The sequence below is a fragment of the Ovis aries genome, chromosome 9, assembly GCF_016772045.2.
Source record: "Ovis aries strain OAR_USU_Benz2616 breed Rambouillet chromosome 9, ARS-UI_Ramb_v3.0, whole genome shotgun sequence".
NCBI lineage: Eukaryota > Metazoa > Chordata > Mammalia > Artiodactyla > Bovidae > Ovis > Ovis aries.
Genome location: NC_056062.1, coordinates 57,346,275 through 57,360,001, shown reverse-complemented (window position 1 = coordinate 57,360,001; position 13,727 = coordinate 57,346,275). Strand labels below are relative to the sequence as shown.

Genomic DNA, 13,727 nt, shown 5'->3' with positions numbered 1-13,727 from the left:
GCCTGATTTGAGCAGTGAACACGTAAGTAGCCTGCGTGCATATTCATGGGATTCTCTAGGCAAGAATACTAGAGTGGGTTGCCATGCCCTTCTCCAGGATCCTTCCCAGCCCAGGGATCGAACTCTCGTCTCTTGTGTCTCCTGCATTGACAGGCAGGTTCTTTACCCCTAGAGCCATCTGGGAAGCCCTTTATTACTGCAGTTTCATCCAGTTCAGAGTTTTGAAATTGTTTCCTGTTGTGTTTCCTTTCCAGAAAACCCTGAGGTCATTCTCTTATTTCAACAGTTGAATGCAACTTCACAGCTGGGAGAGAGTGATTGTGAGGTATTTGTTTTTCTGGTTTATTCTACACTGTTTATCCATGCTTGCTTACAGTTTAACTTTGTACAGGCATCAAGGGTGTATTTGGGTACTCTGAGATGTGGGACTGGAGACACACAGCTTTGAAACTGAAAAACCTCAAGGGTATTTGCTAATTCAGTTTTGAAGTTAGCACCGTGGGGCTTCTGCCCCAGCCTCTAAGACACCACCCACCATGCTTCCTACAACATGGTGTTTCCCTTTGGTCAGTGATGGACATGAGCTTGGTTCTCCCTTTTAATGTCTATGTGAAATTAGGCAAAGTGCCTAACCTCATTCAAGTTCTGTGTTCATCTTTGAGATGGAGACTATAATTGAATAGCTTGAAGAGTTTCCAGTTCCAAACAGTGCTCACTACCACCACCAATACCAGCAACAAAATATATCTTGGACTGTGTTTTACTGTTATTATTATCAGTAGTATTGGTCATCTCATTTAGTGCTGATAATAAAGTTATGTAAAAATTATTTAATGACTTCAGGTCATCTATGAACAGAACTGAAACCAGAAAAAAATCAGCTAGCCTAAACAAACAAGTTAACACAAAGGCATTCTTTATTTGATGTTAGCAATTAGTTTGCTGCATGGTTATCTGCTTTTCTAATGAATCCTGGACTTTGAAGTGCTCTGCCCACCCATTTAAAAGATTTACAAACCTCAAGCACTGTGACCTAACTGACCTCTGTCCATTATACATCATTATCCAATTCCTCTTATGGGCCAGAAAGGAAAGAGTACATCTGGTCTGAATCTCTTCGCAGAAGCAATCTTGTAAAATAGGCCACTGTCTTTCAATCAAATCTCTCCTTTAACTTGCTGAGAAGCCCTTTCTTCTGCTAGAGGAACCCTTTCCTCTTAGGAGAGCAGGGTGCTATTTCAGGGTCATTGGGGTTCCCCTCGGAGATCTTTCTAAATATAACTGCAGATCCTGGAAAACAGCCTGCCTTTTGTTAGTTAAGTTCAACTTAAGAGTCAGTGCATTAGGAGCTTCGATTATCTGTGCTCCAAAAATGCCTTCCTCTGATCTCCTAGCATTTGACAAGAATCTCGAATCAGGGATTATATATTGTTTTCTCTAATGTACTTCCATTTTCGCTAGAGCTGCTTGCCTTACACATTTTATTTGTGGGCCTGAATTATAGAGCATTTTCTAATTAGGGGGCATTAAAGATTTAACTCAAGAATCTATATATTTTAGAATAGGGCTCAGATGTTTCTGAGGAAGAATCACACAGTCCTCTTAAGTTTTTAGAAAGCATTGTATTGACTGCTTTTTTTCTTTTTTCTTTTTTTTTTTGATAGGTGGTAGATTGCTTCAGTCTTACTGTGGGGATATTTTTCTGCCTTTTTTAAAAAATTGATCTGGAATTTGCAGTTTGCTCTCTGCCAAAGTCTTGACCCCAGCTTTTGGTTATCATCATTTGTATATCCCAAGCAGTTTTCAAAACTAATCTGTGCACAGTGGAACCTTCTTCCCCACCCCTCCTCACTTGTCTGCTACTCACAACTGATACCTTCTCCTGGAATCAGTATTTTAAAGGCATCACTGTTGACCTGGTAACTCAAGCCAGCAATCTCCATCCTGACGCTGCTTCACTCTTTGCATTCAGTCCACACTGGATCCCGGATTTAAGAGAACGTATAAAAAGTTCCCCAAACAGTGGCGCTTGGTGAGGTCAAATAGTAATTGCCAGCTGTCACAAATGTTAATTGTAAATATCCTTCCGGTCTAGCTAGCCTCTGCCTCCCACTGTCACTACACCAGTTCTGGTTCTCATCAACTCCATGCCAGTCTGTTGTTGGAGCTCACTAGTATAGCTGTCTTTCAACAGATTGTCCCCACTCTAGGTACCCTGCTCCCCACTTTATAGTGTGATTTCTTGTTCAGTGACTTCTGTGGGCCCTTGTAACCTTGAGAATAGACCCAGGTATCTTGGTGTGTACCTCCACTGTCAGTCCTGTGCAGCCCTCTAGCACACTGCCTGCCTTCCCCTGCTTTGCTGTCTGTGCTTCTCAACACATCCTGTCCTTTCAGGCTTTGCACATGCTGGTCTCACTCCTGATAATGCCCTTGCTCAGTTTTTCTTGAAAAATCGCCATGCATCCTTCAAAGTCCACGTCAATTTCCATCTCCTCTGAGAAGCCTCTCCCACTCCCACAATTTCCTCATGTGAACTGGGTTCCCATGATTCTTTAGCTGTATCGCTGGTCAGACTATACTTAATTATCCATTCATATGTCTGACCCGCCTATGGACACTAACATTGAGGGTAAGATTCAGATATTATTTTTGAATCTATAGCATTTAATAGATGCCTTGCACATAGTAACACAGTGGACGCTCTAATTTAAATGAGTGTATCTCTGACACTGTAACAAAAAGGAAGGTGTGTGTGTAGTCACTTAGTCATGTCCAACTCTTTGGACTATAGCCCGGTAGGTTCCTTTGTCTGTGGGGTTCTCCAGGCAAGAATACTGCAGTCGGTTGCCATTCCCTTTTCCAGGGGATCTTCCCAACCCAGGAATTGAACCCACGTCTCCTGTGTTTCCTACATTGCAGGCAGATTCTTTACCCACTGAGACTCTGGGGAATCCCAAAAAAGTAAGGTAGTGTTTTTAAAAAGGAATCTCAAGCTGTGCTTATTCTCTATGTACAGACATTTTTCTCAACAATGTTTTGTTTTTCTGTTAGACTGTTAGTATCTATGGATTAAAGAAGAGCTGCCCAAACCAATTTACAGCCCCTTTCCCTTTTCTATGGGCTCCCCTGGTGGCTCAGATAGTAAAGAATTCACCTGCAATACAGGAGACCTGGGTTTAATCCCTGTGTCAGGAAGATCCCCTGGAGAAGGAAAAGGCAACTCACTCCAGTATTCTTGCCTGGGAAATGCCATGGACAGAGGAGCCTGGGGGGCTACAGTTCATGGGGTCGCAAAGAATCAGACAAAACTGATGAGCCAAGCAAGAGAGGGGCCAAGGCTGTCAGAACTGAAATGCTGGCTGTGTATCCTGGAACTTGCAACTGTGTAGTCATTTCCACCTAGAGAGTAGATTCAGTCAGTGCATTCACCAATCTAGGTGAGGATAGTAGTTACTTGTGTAATGTTTGAATTTGGGATTCAGAAATTAAATTACCCTGACCCATTTTCAGGCTTCTCGTGTGCCCGTGTCTTGGAAGTGTGTTTCAGATCACCAGAGTTGTTCTTTCCACTCATGAGAAAGACAAGCTGGGAGAACAGCATCAGTAACTGTCCGTTGGGACAGGAGCCCTAATCCCAAAACAACAAGGCCGCAGTTAACACAGTTAGCGATGGATTGTGTCTTTGAGGAGCTCGGGAAACATAATGGGATTCATTTTTAACTCCAACCAATTCGAGAAACAAAGCAAAAGCCTTGGCCTCTGGAGTGGCTTTGTAATCAAAGGTTACCACAGGCCTGTCAGAACTCTCAACAGCTGTCTCCACTGTGAAAATAGGCTTAGGTTGTAAGGTGATTTCAGAACTGAGGAAATGATGACTTTAGCCAGGTGTTGTCTCCCATGTGAACTCTGACTCGCAAAGATGAGGTTAATTTCAGTGTAGTGTTTGCTTTATTTTTCAAACCAATTTTAATAGCAACCTCCTTGTACTCTGAAAAAATGTCTGAGAGCGGTTATAAAAGAGTTGATGTAAATAAGCATTACATGTGTATCTTAGCTGTCTCTAGGTCAGTAGTCAACAAAATACTTTGAAGTCAATTAATTAATCCTGTTTTTTTTCTCTTTTTTGCTATCCTGCCTTGCATTTATTATGTGAGTATCTTCTGAACTATAAAAGCAGTATACATATTCAGCATAGAAAGTTGGAAATATGAAATTCCAAAGAAAGAAAAAAGCTTTCCTATGAGGCTGTACCCTAGAAAGAACCATTGTCAACATCTTGGTTGATATTAGCCTTAAACAGAGTTTTTTCCAGGCAGGGATGCATACTTTTCAAATTCTTATTATGAAAAATTTTACATCCATGAGAGAATGAATAATACAGTGAGTTCTTGTATACTCACTGTATAAATTCACACATTACCAAGATTTTGCCAGTATTGGTTTGTCAGCCTCTTTTTAATCTTTCCCTTCCTCTTTTATTTTGGAAGTATTGGCTAACTACCTTGAAAAGGAAAGAGGAATCCTGATTCCTGAAAGAGGCCTGTGGAAGGCAATCATTTGCCTTCCAATTTCATACACCTTCACCCGGCTTTTACTTAGGAAGCAAAAAGTATGGTTTTCCATTTAGTATTGTACTTGAGGGATAAGTAGCCTTAATGCTCAGGTCTATCACATGCTAGATGGGTATTGATTTTTCTTCTTAAATCAATGTTTCCCTAGAGCATAGTTTTATTTATTCATAAAGCCAAGATGATGTCTGACAGGAGTTATGGCAGTGTAAATCTGTGATGCAGGCACAATACGAAGAGCTTTTGTAAGACTCAAAAATCAATGATGCTGGAGGGTTACTTCATAAGCTTGAGAGAGTGCATTTGCTGTGCTTCCAAGTATAAAAGGAGAATTTCAGCCTCTAGTTAAGTTTCATTCTTCTGTTTTCTAGGCCACTGTCCAAATGAAGTATAGTTAACCCTTGAATAACGTGGGTTTGAACTGTGCAGGTTCACTTATACGTGGATTTTTTCTGATAGTGAATACTATATATAGTAAGTACTAAATGAGTCACAGTTGGTTGAATCCATGGAAGAAGAACCATGGGTGGTTACAGAGGGCCCACTATAAATTATGCACAGATTTGCACCCCTACCCCCACATTGTTCAAGGGTCAACTGTATAGCATTAGACTGGATAGAACCAAGCTTCAGCATTGGTCCCTTTTTGATACCAATCTGTTGACTTACTCTCAAAAGCTGTGTTGGCCCTGCTGATCATAACACTGTCATTTGGCTTCATGGTATAGAATACATTCTAAGAGTATTCACTTTTTGTCACTATATTTACTTTTTGGCATGTGAATATATCCTGACAGTATTCACTTTTTGTGTGTGTTCTATTTTCTTTTTAGAAGTTTTTAACATATAAAAATTACTATTAGAATTTTTTAACTTAAAATATGTTTCAAATGGTTTCCCCAACCTTAACTGACTTTTTAGTGGTTAAAATTGCATCTAATCACTAGACTGTCCCCATCTAGACTTGTAAATATCAGTTTTCTATTAAGTATGTGATCTCAACAAGGTAGAACTTGGTTGGGAAATCAGATGACCTAGACACTGCTGTCATTATTTACTCCTGGCTTCTGTGTGACCCCAGGTAAGTTCCAGAACTTCTCTAGGACTGTTTTTATTTATTTTGTTTTGAATTTTTCATTTAAATAAAGGTGAGTGAAGGTGCGTGAAATTGGCAGGCATTTATTTTACTTCCATAGTTTTCTGTATATCAGGACTCTTTTTTTTTTTTCCTTTTAAAATAGCTAGTTGATATTTTTAAAAAAAAAAAAAAAAGAAGAAGAAGAAGGAAAGAAGAAATAAAAGACCAAAAAAGGGACAGGTGAAGTGAGGATTATTTCTTCATGAAGGATAAAGTTTCTTCCAGTGTGAAAATACTGTGATTTTCTGTGAAAAGATTTCACATGCTAAGCTGTTATCAGTAGTCCTGATTTCCTTGGAAATTTCTGAGCCATCATGGATGTACTTTGAGTTCAGAATCTGAGGTCCCCAGCACCTGCTCCTGAGAGCAGACGGGGGCTCTGGCCAGACCTGTGGTTCCCTGGGACCCCAGTTCCCCACAAGGGCTTCTCTGGTGGCTCAGATGGTAAAGAATCTGCCTGCAATGCAGGAGGCCTGGGTTTGATTCCTGGGTCGGGAAGATCCCCTGGAGAAGGGAATGGCTACCCACTCCACTATTCTTGCCCGGAGAATTCCATTGACGAAGGAGTGTGGTGGGCTATAGTTCATAGGATCGCAAAGAGTCAAGACACAGCTGAACAACTAACACACCTCTCACCAAATCAACCCCAATCATTAAAGGAGTGACATCATCGCAAGAGGGCCCTACATCCAAGTAGTTAATGCATGGTAATTTTGAATGGTGGGCCTCTGAGGTCAAGCATGGTGAAGGTGAAGTCGCTCAGTCATGTCAGACTCTTTGCGACCCCATGGACTGTAACCTACTAGGCTTCTCCTTCCATGGGATTCTCCAGGCAAGAATACTGGAGTGGATTGCCATTTCCTTCTCCAGGGGATCTTCCCGACCCAGGGATCAATGCGGGTCTCCCGCATTGGAGGCGGACGCTTTAACCTCTGAGCCACCAGGCATAGTTTCTCATAATTTTGCTGTGTCACCGGGTAGTACTAGGGTTCCTCCTTCTCTGCATGTGCTTCACTCATTCCCTGTAGACTTCAGGCAAGCTGTTCTGCTGGCCATTTTTTTTTCTGATGGTTTTAGCTATAAAGAGCCACAGAACAGAGTAGGAGGGCGAATAAAATAAATAAAACTTTTCCTGTAACATCATGTAGGGGAAGAACCAAAAAATCGAGGATTCTGTGAAAATGAATATTTCCTATGGGACAGCCAGAAAATGTAGACACTCAAGAGTGGCAAGCCAGGCTTTGCCATTTCATGACCACTATCATCTGCCATTGTCCAGCAAATGACCCAAAGTGCAAAGGCATGCCGTCCAATGTTAGTATCTAAAATTTATTTTTCCAGGGATTTCCCTGGTGGTCCAGTGGTTAAGACTTTGCTTTCTTATGTAAAGGGTATGGGTTTGATCCCTGGTTGGCGGTGGGGGCTAAGATCCCACATGCCTCATGACCATAAAACTAAAGCATACAACAGAAGCAATATTATAACAAATTCAATAAAGAGTTTTTAATTTTTTAAATAAAATTTATTTTTCCACATTTGAGTATGTATAGTTTATAAAATATGTATATACAATTACAGGTATTGTTAGGCAATTATGAAGCTAAACAAGTATGTTCGCAGAGGATAAGGGAAGTTTAATTTTTCAGTTCAGTTCAGTTCAGTTGCTCAGTCGTGTCTGACTCTTTGTGACCCCATGAATCGCAGCACGCCAGGCCTTCCTGTCCATCACCAACTCCTGGAGTTCACTCAGACTCACGTCCAACAAGTCAGTGATGCCATCCAGCCATCTCATCCTCTGTCGTCCCCTTCTCCTCCTGTCCCCAATCCCTCCCAGCATCAGAGTCTTTTCCAATGAGTCAACTCTTCGCATGAGGTGGCCAAAGTTTTGGAGTTTCAGCTTTAGCATCATTCCTGCCAAAGAAATCCCAGGGCTGATCTCTTTCAGAATGGACTTGTTGGATCTCCTTGCAGTCCAAGGGACTCTCAAGAGTCTTCTCCAACACCACAGTTCAAAAGCATCAATTCTTTGGCGCTCAGCCTTCTTCACAGTCCAACTCTCACATCCATACATGACCACAGGAAAAACCATAGCCTTGACTAGACGGACCTTAGTCGGCAAAGTAATATCTCTGCATCTTGAGTGTCTGCTATAGAAGGATCTCCTTTCACTGGAGACGAGTTTACCTCCTGGGTGTATAAGAGTGTGGTGTGGGCTGCAAATACCAGCTCAGAATTGCATCCTCAGGATGACCATGGGGAAAAGGGGTGTTTTCATAGACACCTGAGACACTGTTAGTGGAACTGCTGTGAGTGACAGGATTGAACTCCTGTTGACTGATTTCAAATTGCTTTGTTTTATAATCCCTTCATATAATCTAATACATATTATGATATTTGAAAATATGCCTCGAACATACACAGAAAAGTGGTGAAAACCCCTGAATTACAAGACAAGATCACAGCTCTTCAGTTTGCCATTTGACACCCTTTTCCCATCAAAGACAGTTTATATAGGTTACAGGAAGAGAGAGGATAGTTCCTTCTTGTATTCAGATCTCAACTTAAATGTTCCTTCCTCAAAAAGGACTTCCTCAGGCAGCCAGTGGAGAAGGCAATGGCAACCCACTCCAGTACTCTTGCCGGGAAAATCCCATGGATGGAGGAGCCTGGTAGGCTGCAGTCCATGAGGTCAGAAAGAGTCAGACACGACTGAGCGACTTCACTTTCACTTTTCCCTTTCATGCATTGGAGAAGGAAATGGAAACCCACCCCAGTGTTCTTGCCTGGAGAATCCCAGGGACGGGGGAGCCTGATGGGCTGCTGTCTATGGGGTCGCACAGAGTCGGACACGACTGAAGCAACTTAGCAGCAGCAGCAGGCAGCCAGGGCTCAGGAATCCCTCATAACACTCTGTCCTTCCTCCTTCATTTACCTTTTAAAAGTAATTAGCCTCCAATTAAAGTAAATAAATTAATTTTTAAAAAATAAAAAATTTAAACCTTGAGAAAAATTTTTTTGATTTAAAAAAAAATTTACTTTCCCTGCCTGATACTCTAGTGTTAATTGGTCTGTCGTGAGTCTTCACCTATGGGGAGGTCAGCTGAGACATGTCTGGTTCGTTCACATTGTATCCTCAGTGCCTAGAGCAATGCCCGGCATTGTATAAGCACTCAAAGTTTCTTCCCATTCGCCTGTTTTCTTCTATGGATCATCTCCTCTTTCCATCCCTGAGGCTATTTCTTTATCACTGCAAGAATCAGGCCTTCTAGTCTCTTCCCCTTGCTGTGGAGTCTGTGGCACTTAACACTTTACATTTCTGTCATTACCCAGCTGTTCCTTCCTGGTGGTAGCATCTGATAGGCAGGGACAATGATAGCACATTGACTGTTACCATGATAGGCACTTGAGTCAAGTGGTTCCTGTTAATACTCCAACCACAAGATAGTTACATAAAATAGATAAACAGCAAGGACTGTAAAGCACAGGGAATGATATTCAATATCTTGTAATAACCTATAATGGAAAAGAATCTGAAAAAGTATATGTGTGTGTGTGTGTGTGTGTGTGTGTGTGTGTACGTATAATTGAATCACTTTGCTGTGCATGTGAAACTAACACAATGCTATAAAACAGCTATTCTTCAGTTAAAAAAAAATACTAATAATGGAGGGCTTTAAGATTGAGCACAGAAATTCCTGCGTGTGGGCCTCTCCCAGATCTCACCTTATGTCCCTTTTTGTCTGGCTGTTTATATGTATCCTTATATGTATCCTGTGTGAGTGTGTGCTAAGTCTCTTCAGTTGTGTCCAACTCTTTGCAACCCCATGGTCAATTGCCCGCCAGGCTATGCTGCCCACAGGATTCTCCAGGCAAGAATACTGGAGTGGGTTGCCATGCCTTCCTCCAGGGGATCTTCTTGACTCAGGGATAAAACACGCAGCTCCAGCATTGCAGAAGGATTCTTTACTGTGGAGCCACTGGGGAAGCCCATCCTTTGACATATCCTTTCATGAATTGGTAAATGTTGGGGGAGAAAAGAAGATTCTGAAAGAGAAACAAAACAGATAAAACAGATACCAGTTTTATGACTTGCCTCTACACCGGTACTAACACTAAGGGTCAGTTGGAGAGAATGTTCTGCTTTGATGGTGGACTTAAGGAATGGCCTGTTGTGGCTTCCATTTTTTAAGGAGCTGTAAAATTCCTTTAATTTACCACTGTGAATACCTCTTTCAGAAGGAAGAGTTTCTTTTTTTAGAAACACTCCACATCTCATTCCCCAGCTCAGTCCAGAAGCCTGAGAGTCTGATCTTGTTATGTCTCAGAATGTGGTTACTACATTTTCTCCTAATGGCTGTATTTTACATGATAATGAATCAGTCTTTTCTGCAAGCCTGCTTCATTTATGCAAAACAGATAGAAATTGAAATGGGTATGAATCATACTATTCTTTCAGGGAGCAGCGAAGCTACTGTAGAGCCTGAATATAATGTTATGGTCCCTTATGTCAAGTTAAGCAAAGAAATGTTGGTTCTGTGGTTAGTAAGGATAAGCTTATTGGACAGTTTCAGGAAAACAGAAAGCAGCTTTTGAATTTCAGGCCTTGGCTACTTAATTCTTACTTTAGGAAGGTCAACTCATTTTCGATCATCTTTTGTACTTTGAAGTAATAACCTCTTGTACATCAGTGGCCTGAAAGCATTAATGACATTACTGCCCACTGATTTTCAATAATATGGAAAAGGTATTCCAAATTGGTCCCAGCTATCAACAAGGAAAAAGGCAGAAAATTAAATTAGCAGGAGGATATTGGAAAAAGCCTTTTGTAAATGCTATACAATCTCTCAAATCTAATCCTTGAGAGAAATGTATTTTGTTCTGGAAAGAATAGGTTGGAAAGAATAGGTTTCTCTCCCAAGAGATACTGAAACATCTTTCATTTATAAGAGATGGATTATAGCCTATGGATGGAAAAGTGTGTGCATGTTAAGTTCTTCAGTTGTGTCTGACTCTTTGCAATCCTATGAACTATAGCCCACCAGACTCCTCTGTCCATGGGATTCTCCGCGAGAATGCTGGAGTGGTTTGCCATGCCATGCCCTCCTCCAGGGCATCTTCCCAACCCAGGGATTGAACCCATGTCTCCTGCATTGGCAGGCAGATTGTTTACCACTAGTGCCACCTGTGAAGCCCATTAAATAGAGTTAACTCCACAGATTCATTAGAAAATAAAGCATGCCAATTAATACTCAGGCATTTCAGAACTGCTCAGCTCTTGCAGTATTTATTGATTTTTGTCTGCAAGCTTTATAAATAGACACCTCAGATCCCTGAAAACACTGAACTATTTAAAATTTTTAAGTTAAGGTTAAGTTTCCATGCGTTAATGGAGAAAAACTTGGCTTCTCACTAATGGACAAAATTTTGAGTTTAGATCTAATGTCAGTGAGCTGGGACAGAAACACATGTTTACTCACTTAAGTTGACCAATAATCTAGTCTTCTGTTCTTTTCAACAGTAGGAAGTTAATAAAAAAGAACTTTTTAAGTAAGATAAATGTGCTTCAGGGAGTCTTGTCTGCAGATCCTGGCAAGGGAGGTAATAGACTTATTCAGGAATTTCATGACAAGTTCTAGACGAGTTCTCTGAAGAGGGACACAGGCACAGAGAGCTTTGCATATAATTGCAAGTTGTGTACAGAACCTCCGAGGTTGCTCCAGGACCCTTTGAGATCTATCCTCATGGGCCCAGGTTAAAGCAAAACAAACCTGACTCATACTTTCCAAGTAGGGGCCATGCTTAATTTTTTGTCTTATAAATACTAGTTCTTTAATCCCTGGCATTAACATATCACCCAAGACATGTTTGAATTTTTTGCTGGGCTGTGCTTAAACAGAAACTATTTATTTATTTATTTATTTTGCAATAAAGTATATATTTAAGATGTTGACAGTTACTAAATACTTAATATCTTATATAACCATATATAACTTTATTATAGAAATAAGCATTTTTAAATGTTACAATTGCTGTTTGCCCTGATATAACACCATTGTATTTTCTCTTGCTCTTCCTTCCTTGGTTTCTCTTTAGTGTGTAAAAACTTTATCCACTTCATGGGTAGGGGTAATTCATCCCAAGGTTCTTTTGGAAAATTGAAAGTGAAAGGGGCTTAGTTGTGTCTGACTCTCTGTGACCCCATGGGCTATACAGTCCCCGGAATTCTCCAGGCCAGAATACTGGAGTGGGTAGCCTTTCCCTTCTCTAGGGGATCCTCCCAACCCAGGGATCGAACCCAGGTCTCCCGTATTGCAGGTGGATTCTTTATCAGCTGAGCCACAAGGAAAACCCAAGAATACTGGTGTGGGTAGTCTATCCATTCTCTAGCAGATCTTTCTGACCCAGGAATCAAACTGGGGTCTCCTGCATTGCAGGTGGATTCTTTACCAACTGAGCTATCAGGGAAGCCCCTGGAAAATTTAAAAACTGATCTTAATTCCATTTCAGCAACAATTGATAGTTAAATAAATTTAAATAATAATTAGGTGTATTTCCTGTGATGCTTAAACTTTAAAAAATTTTTTGAAAATATAGTATCACTGTTAAATTAGAATATGGAAAGTCCATTATTTTTACTTATGACTTACATTCCTTTTTCTTTGGGGATTAATGACTTTTCTTGTACTCCTTGCTTTTATATGTGTAAATTCCTATGCTAACCTTTATTCCACATATCAAGAAAAGAAGTAAAAGTAACTAATACCATCAGTCAAGGAATACCTGTTCCAGCAAAAGGTACCAAATAAACTGCTGACAGTGGTTACTGCCCTAAGAGAGATGTCAGAAACTTGCCAAGAGAAATGGAGCATAAGGGAACAGGGAATTCTGCAGAGGAGGGAGAATTTGAGCTGGACCTTAATGTATAAATAGGAGTTGGTTGGTCAAAAGTGTCTTTGTGGGGGCTCATTAATTCCTGGCAAAATTAAATGCTTGTTAAAACATAATCTACCATGAACCCAAAATAGGGACCTATAGATCCTTACAGCAGGTTGGAACACAAGAAACTATCCTTCTGGAACTTTCTGTGTATGAACACTAAGAATAAACCAAACTTGACTGGGAACACTTGGTGAAAACCGAAAACAAAGATGCCAGGCAAGTGGTAATAAAGGATGATACGATTTTCTTTCCCAACGTCTTTTCCTAAAGGGAAAGGCAGCTTGAAAATTGGCAATGGAGTTGATTTGAGGGCCTTTTTAAAGTTGGTGTTAGAAATTTAGTGAAAGTAAGTGTCTTAGACAAGACGGACTTTATTGAAGTCATCTTTATTGTTGTGCCCAGAGTCCGAGTCCCCAAAACTGAGAGAATAAGATGTCCACAGCAATGCAAAAGCGTGAAGGGGTTTATTGCTAGCTAGGGCTCAAGTCTCATCCAGCGCAGTGGAATCTTGATGAGAGCCCCAATCTCTGAATCACATCTATTTTTATACAGATGGTTCTTTGTTCTTGTAACAGCATAGCTGATTGGTTAAACCGTACACGCGCATGCGCGCACGCGACTTTAAACCTCGTATCCCTATCCGGATTGGCTCAGGTCTGGGGCGGGTGGGGGGCTACAGGGATTTTTTTCTGATTGGTCGAGCTACACTGCCTGGGGGAGTTCCCAGTGCCTCAGCTTTCCTAGAGACTAAACCTCAGGCCTAGCCTGCCCCTTAGAGCCTGTCCTGGCTTCAGTTTGGTCCTAACATTGTGTCCTTAGTCTATTTACCTCACTCTGGATTATAATAATAATAATGACCACCACTTACTAGGTTCTTTCTACACACCAAGCACAATGATAAAAGGCTTCACTTTTATCTAATCCTCATCATGAGTTTTTGTGATTTGTGTAAGATTAAGAGTGGGAGTCTAGGGCCAGCTGCCTGTGCTGGAACCAGACCTCTCCCACCACCTACACGCTGAGTCACGAAGGTGTGTTGTTCAGTCTTCCTGTGTTTCAGTCCCCACGTTAAAGGGAGC

At 41.1% G+C, this 13,727-nt stretch overlaps 1 protein-coding gene across 5 annotated transcripts in view; it reads left to right on the top strand.

Moving 5' to 3' along the window:
* The window catches only part of PAG1 (phosphoprotein membrane anchor with glycosphingolipid microdomains 1), a 166,154-nt gene that overhangs the window by 52,359 nt on the left and 100,068 nt on the right, over nt 1–13,727 (top strand). For 4 of the 5 annotated variants that reach the window (XR_006060846.2, XM_012183909.4, XM_042254357.2 and 1 more), the window contains one exon: nt 255–325. The exons of the other annotated variant lie outside the window; for it this stretch is intronic. The gene's annotated coding sequence lies outside the window, so the exon portion shown is untranslated. The remainder of the gene's footprint in view (nt 1–254; nt 326–13,727) is intronic. 5 annotated transcript variants of the gene reach the window in all.